The sequence below is a fragment of the Crinia signifera genome, chromosome 12, assembly GCF_055691185.1.
Source record: "Crinia signifera chromosome 12, ASM5569118v1, whole genome shotgun sequence".
Classification (NCBI taxonomy): Eukaryota; Metazoa; Chordata; class Amphibia; order Anura; family Myobatrachidae; genus Crinia; species Crinia signifera.
The window spans coordinates 83,164,778-83,170,743 of record NC_139228.1 but is presented as its reverse complement, the minus strand read 5'-3'; positions in this window follow the sequence as shown (position 1 = coordinate 83,170,743).

The window sequence follows — 5,966 nt, the reverse complement described above, 5'->3', positions numbered from 1 at the left end:
TTCCAATGTGGTCTGTCCGGTGGATGTTTTTTTTTTTTTTTTTTTTTAAATCTGTTTTCTTTTTGGAGTTTTAAACATTTGCACCCACATAAAAAGAAGGGGATAACATGAACTAGCAATGACCATATAATAAGACCATACATTAAGGGCCTCATTCGCACCGGGAGCGATGTTTAGAGACTGCGAATAACCATTTATGCACATGTGCAGGTGCGGCCTGTGCGCACGCTGGGTGTTCCCATGGAAACTCGTGGGTGCCGGGGGCATGTATCTGATGTCAGCTGCCCACTCTCTTCCCGTACAGATAGCACCAGAGTGTCTTAGATCTGCGAGCGCTAGAGAAGTGGTTCGATGGTTGGCAACATCGAACCATGGGAAATTCATGGTGCAGGCAGCGTTTAGATGACCCGCAAAGCTGAAAATCTCACAGCTTTGTGGGTCAATATGAATAAGGGCCTAAATGTAGCATATGCAGTGTCCTAGGACATAGCCGGATTAGACTGGGGCGGTACACACGTCAAAAAATAAGGCGTGTTTTAAGGCGAGCTCAGGGGAGGACAGAAACCTTCCACGGAGAAGCAGTTTACCCCCTTCTGCACCTCACAAGGTTTCTGCCCTCTCTGAGTTCACCTTAGAACACAACAATATGGGTGCCCAAAGGGTCCATTCAGGCCCCCTGCAAACATAATATAGAAACATTTAGATTTATATAGAGCAGGGCTGGGCAACACCGACCCTCCAGATGTTAATGAACTACACATCCCAGGATGCTTTGCATTAGTTTTGCAATGTGGCCATGCTGAAACTGATGCAAGGCATGCTGGGATGTGTAGTTCAACATCTGGAGGGCCGGTGTTGCCCAGCCCTGATATAGAGGATCAATATAAATGGATCTGCATAAAAATGACAGATTCTAAAATCAGAAGGGCCTCCGTACCCAGTACTAGACAAGACCATACAGACCCAGTGTATTATATTCTCAGCAGTGTCTTATAATGTCCAAAACGCACGGTGCACATCGAACTAGATACGATGATCTAGTTAAAAGTATCCACAGCACAAACTCTTTGGACTGTACGATGTGCGCAGGAGGTTGCATCAGCAGCCCAGAACGCATGGTGTTTGGCCACTATTAGTGCTATATACGCATTATGCAGCAGCATGGTTAGGATGTGTTCACACGCTGTAATTTTACTTGCAATTCGATTGGGATTTAATCGAATGGCAAGCAAAACTCAGTTGATTTGGACTATATAGTCTTGCCTGCACAGTCTATTTTTCTGTTAGATTTCGATGCTGTGGGGCCACGCATCAGGATTGAAGCGGCATCGAATGTGGCTAAAAAACGTTCCAATTTGATTTAGCTTGAAAAAAAAATAGACCACATGGAACACACTGTACAGAGCATTAGGGAATAGTACAAACCACACGTAACCACTCCCTACACACGTTGTAGACTAATGTTGCCATGTGTAGAGATGACGATTCACTTTTATAAAGATATTACACCCAGAATCCTAGCGCTGTTACATTTGAAAAAAATAAATAAATCATTTACTTACCAGTAAAGCCATTTCATGGGGTATTGCTAACAGGGTACAGGAAATAAATTGCAGAGTTGTAGTTAAGCTCCTCCCATGTACACCATCCTACCAATAGAAGCAGTTAGGATATAATGGGGCAGATGTATTAAGCCTTAACAAGAGATGGTACTCTTTACCTAGAACGGCGCCCGCGATTAGAATCGCGGGCGTCGGGGGTAAAAAATCGCGGGTACATAAAAATCGTGTACCCGCGATCACCGCGATTTTCCCATAGGGAACAATGTTAAAAAGCCTGATTGACCGCGATTTTACTTTAAAATGCCTCAATGCCCGCGATTTTCACATAGGAATCAATGTTAAATGGGCTGCAGAGCCCAAATAGGCACAATTAACCCTTAAATGTCACCCCAATTTTTGTACGCCACCCCACGATCCACGCCAACCCGAAGCGTGGCGAGCGCAGCAAGCCCGCGAGGGGCGGCAGTACGCGTCCTCCGACCTTTTCATGCCCTACTATCCACGTCGGCGTGGAGTTGAGAATAGAATAGTGTGGCGAGCGCAGCGAGCCACCGAGCCCGAAGCGTGGCGAGCCCCGCGAGGGGACGCGGATACCTTCACAGTTATCCGCGTCCCCTCGCGGGCTTCACAGGTATCCGTGGCGAAAAGCGGACACCTGTGAAGCCCGCGAGGGGACGCGTTTACCTGTGAAGGTATCCGCGTCCCCTCGCGGGGCTCGCTGCGCTCGCCACGCTTCGGGCTCGCTACGCTCGCCATTCTATTCTCAACTCCACGCCGACGTGGATAGTAGGGCATGAAAAGGTCGGAGGACGCGTACCGCCGCCCCTCGCGGGCTCGCTGCGCTCGCCACGCTTCGGGTTGGCGTGGATCGTGGGGTGGCGTACAAAAATTGGGGGGACATTTAAGGGTTAATTCTGCCTATTTGGGCTCTGTAGCCCATTTAACATTGATTCCTATGTGAAAATCGCGGGCATTGAGGCATTGAATGCAAAATCGCGGTCAATCAGGCTTTTTAACATTGTTCCCTATGGGAAAATCGCGACATCGCGGGCGTCGCGGCCGTTTATGTACTGCCCGCGATGTCGCGATCACCGCGATGGGCGCCGTTCTAGGTAAAGAGTACCCAAGAGATAAATGCAAGAGTGATAAGGAGAGATAAATGTCCAGCCAATCAGCTCCTTACTGACTTATCAAACACAGCCTGTAACATGGCAGTTAGCAGGTGATTGGCTGGATGTTTATCTCACCTTATCACCCTTGCATTTATCTCTTGTTAAACCTAATACATCTGCCCCAGAACCATATTCCTTCCCATCACCACTGTTCACCTCTTGTGCACATCTAAAGAACAATGAGGCCATTCATTCTACAGAGATCCCCAAGGTGCTAACCATATCAGTGAGGGCTAGGAATGTGTGGTCAGTCTCACCACAGCACAGGGGGGACAATAGCGTGGTTAGGAAGTCCTGTAAGCACCACCTTGGCCTGGACCTGCTGTGATGGCTGACTGTCATTGAAGAAGACTTGACATGGAAGCCAATAGAGAGGTTTCTTACTGAAGCAAGAGCCAGATGCTGGTGAGGTGAAGAAAAGGTCAGGACCTAAATAGAACAATGACGCACATGACACTAGTGCTGTAAGCTTGATGCCAAGTCAGAGGAAGTAAGAACTTTGTGCCTCTCATGCGATACACTGGAGGATAATCCGGCTTTGTGGGAATGAGTCAGAGACCGGCTCATGATCTGAATGCTAGACCTCAACAGCAGTGGTGTGAAGACCAGTGGTAAATGGACTGTATCCTCCATATCCTCACAAAGTACCCCTCACCCACAGAAAGATTGTTCCCTAAAATACCATAATCTACAGCAGTGACATACTGAATGGGGAACACGGCTTTCCTGTCACATGGTGCCTCAGCTGGTCTTCGCTTTAACCAATGTTTTACTGGTCTTAAGCTGGATAAATCTACACACACACACACACACACACACACACACACACACACACACACACACACACACACACACACACACACACAGACACACAGACATTCTAGGGTTCATTTTGTTGGGAGCCAATTAGCCTACCAGTATATTTTTGGATTGTGGGAGGAAACCAGAGTACCAGGAGTAAACCCACTCAAGCACTGGGAGAATATACAAACTCCGCACAGTTAGAGCCATGGTGGGAATGGACCCCATGACCTCAGTGCTGTGAGGCAGTAATGTAACCATTACACCGTCCGTACTGCCCTGTATATATATATATAACACATGGTGGGGATAGAACCCATGACCTCAGCGCTGTGAGGCAGTAATGTAACCATTACACCATCCGTACTGCCCCGTATATATAACACATGGTGGGGATAGAACCCATGACCTCAGCGCTGTGAGGCAGTAATGTAACCATTACACCGTCCGTACTGCCCCGTATATATATCACATGGTGGGGATAGAACCCATGACCTCAGCGCTGTGAGGCAGTAATACTAACCATTACACCGTCCGTACTGCCCCGTATAGATTACACATGGTGGGGATAGAACCCATGACCTCAGCACTGTGAGGCAGTAATGCTAACCATTACACCGTCCGTACTGCCCCGTATATATAACACATGGTGGGGATAGAACCCATGACCTCAGCACTGTAAGGCAGTAATGCTAACCATTACACCGTCCGTACTGCCCCGTATATATAACACATGGTGGGGATAGAACACATGACCTCAGCGCTGTGAGGCAGTAATGTAACCATTACACCGTCCGTACTGCCCCGTATATATAACACATGGTGGGGATAGAACCCATGACCTCAGCGCTGTGAGGCAGTAATGCTAACCATTACACCGTCCATACTGCCCCGTATATATAACACATGGTGGGGATAGAACCCATGACCTCAGTGCTGTGAGGCAGTAATGTAACCATTACACCATCCGTACTGCCCGTATATATAACACATGGTGGGGATAGAACCCATGACCTCAGCGCTGTGAGGCAGTAATGTAACCATTACACCGTCCGTACTGCCCCGTATATATAACACATGGTGGGGATAGAACCCATGACCTCAGTGCTGTGAGGCAGTAATGTAACCATTACACCATCCGTACTGCCCGTATATATAACACATGGTGGGGATAGAACCCATGACCTCAGCGCTGTGAGGCAGTAATGTAACCATTACACCGTCCGTACTGCCCCGTATATATAACACATGGTGGGGATAGAACCCATGACCTCAGTGCTGTGCGGCAGTAATGCTAACCATTACACCGTCCGTACTGCCCACCTTCAGTGGTCTGTCTATCCAATGATCCATGCCCCTGCAGATATATTATCCATAGACTGATCAGGTAGCATGTTCTCCATACATGCTGCCCAATCAGTCAGGTCTGACATCCCAAATGGGTGGGTGCGTGTTCCTGCCCACAAAGCTGTCAATCACTGGCAGCACCGGAGTGATTGTGTGGGCGGTTGGTGGATTGCTATTACATACAGCACAATGCACCGATATAGCGGGTATCGGCTGTGTTGCACACCCGACGCGATATTTGTGAACGATGCTGTTCACCGATATATCGCTGGTACACACTGGCCTATGGTGCATCAGTATATCGGCCAGTGTGTGCACACCTTTACTCACTCCCTAACATGTCCAGGATACCTCGCTAGCAGCCACCCCTATTACCTAGTACACATACACCGGCACAGTACAGAAACTGTAATGGAACAAGTCCCCTTCGCATTAACAGTAATCAGCCCTGTTGTACTAGAACCTTGCCCAGTTAGCATTCATTGGTGAGCAGCAGGGGAATCATTGGCCAGTCACCACCTCTAGGAATAGAACACCACCTGGCCATAGTACATTAGCACGGCTCCTAACAGCTCACTCTCTCCAGTAAAGGATTCTGTAAATAGCACAGCGCTAACCATAGCAATGACTTCCCCACAGCAGCGGTTACAAATAACACACAACAGGGAAAAGCTCTGACACATCAATACAAATCATTTATCAAGTCATCGGATTGAACTTAATGCATGTGAGCTGGGCAAAACCAAAACTATGAGACAGATGGATTCAGCCTGGTAAAGAGATAAAATAGAAGGTAATAACGCATCAGCTAATAACTAACTGTCATTTTTCAAACACAGCTGATTGGATGGTGCTTTAATCGCCTTCCACTTTTATCTCTTCACCAGGCTGAATACATTTGCCCCTGTTTGTGATCTGGTCTCCGTGGAAGGAAAAGCCAATGGTCACTGAAAGAGTTAAACCAACAAATGTCGCTGAAGCAGTTTATGGCAGATCCCCATAACAGAGCTGGAACTGCAGCGTTCCGGTCATTGTCTGATCACAGAGAGACTAGCGCCATAGAATTCACAGTCACAAAACCAAG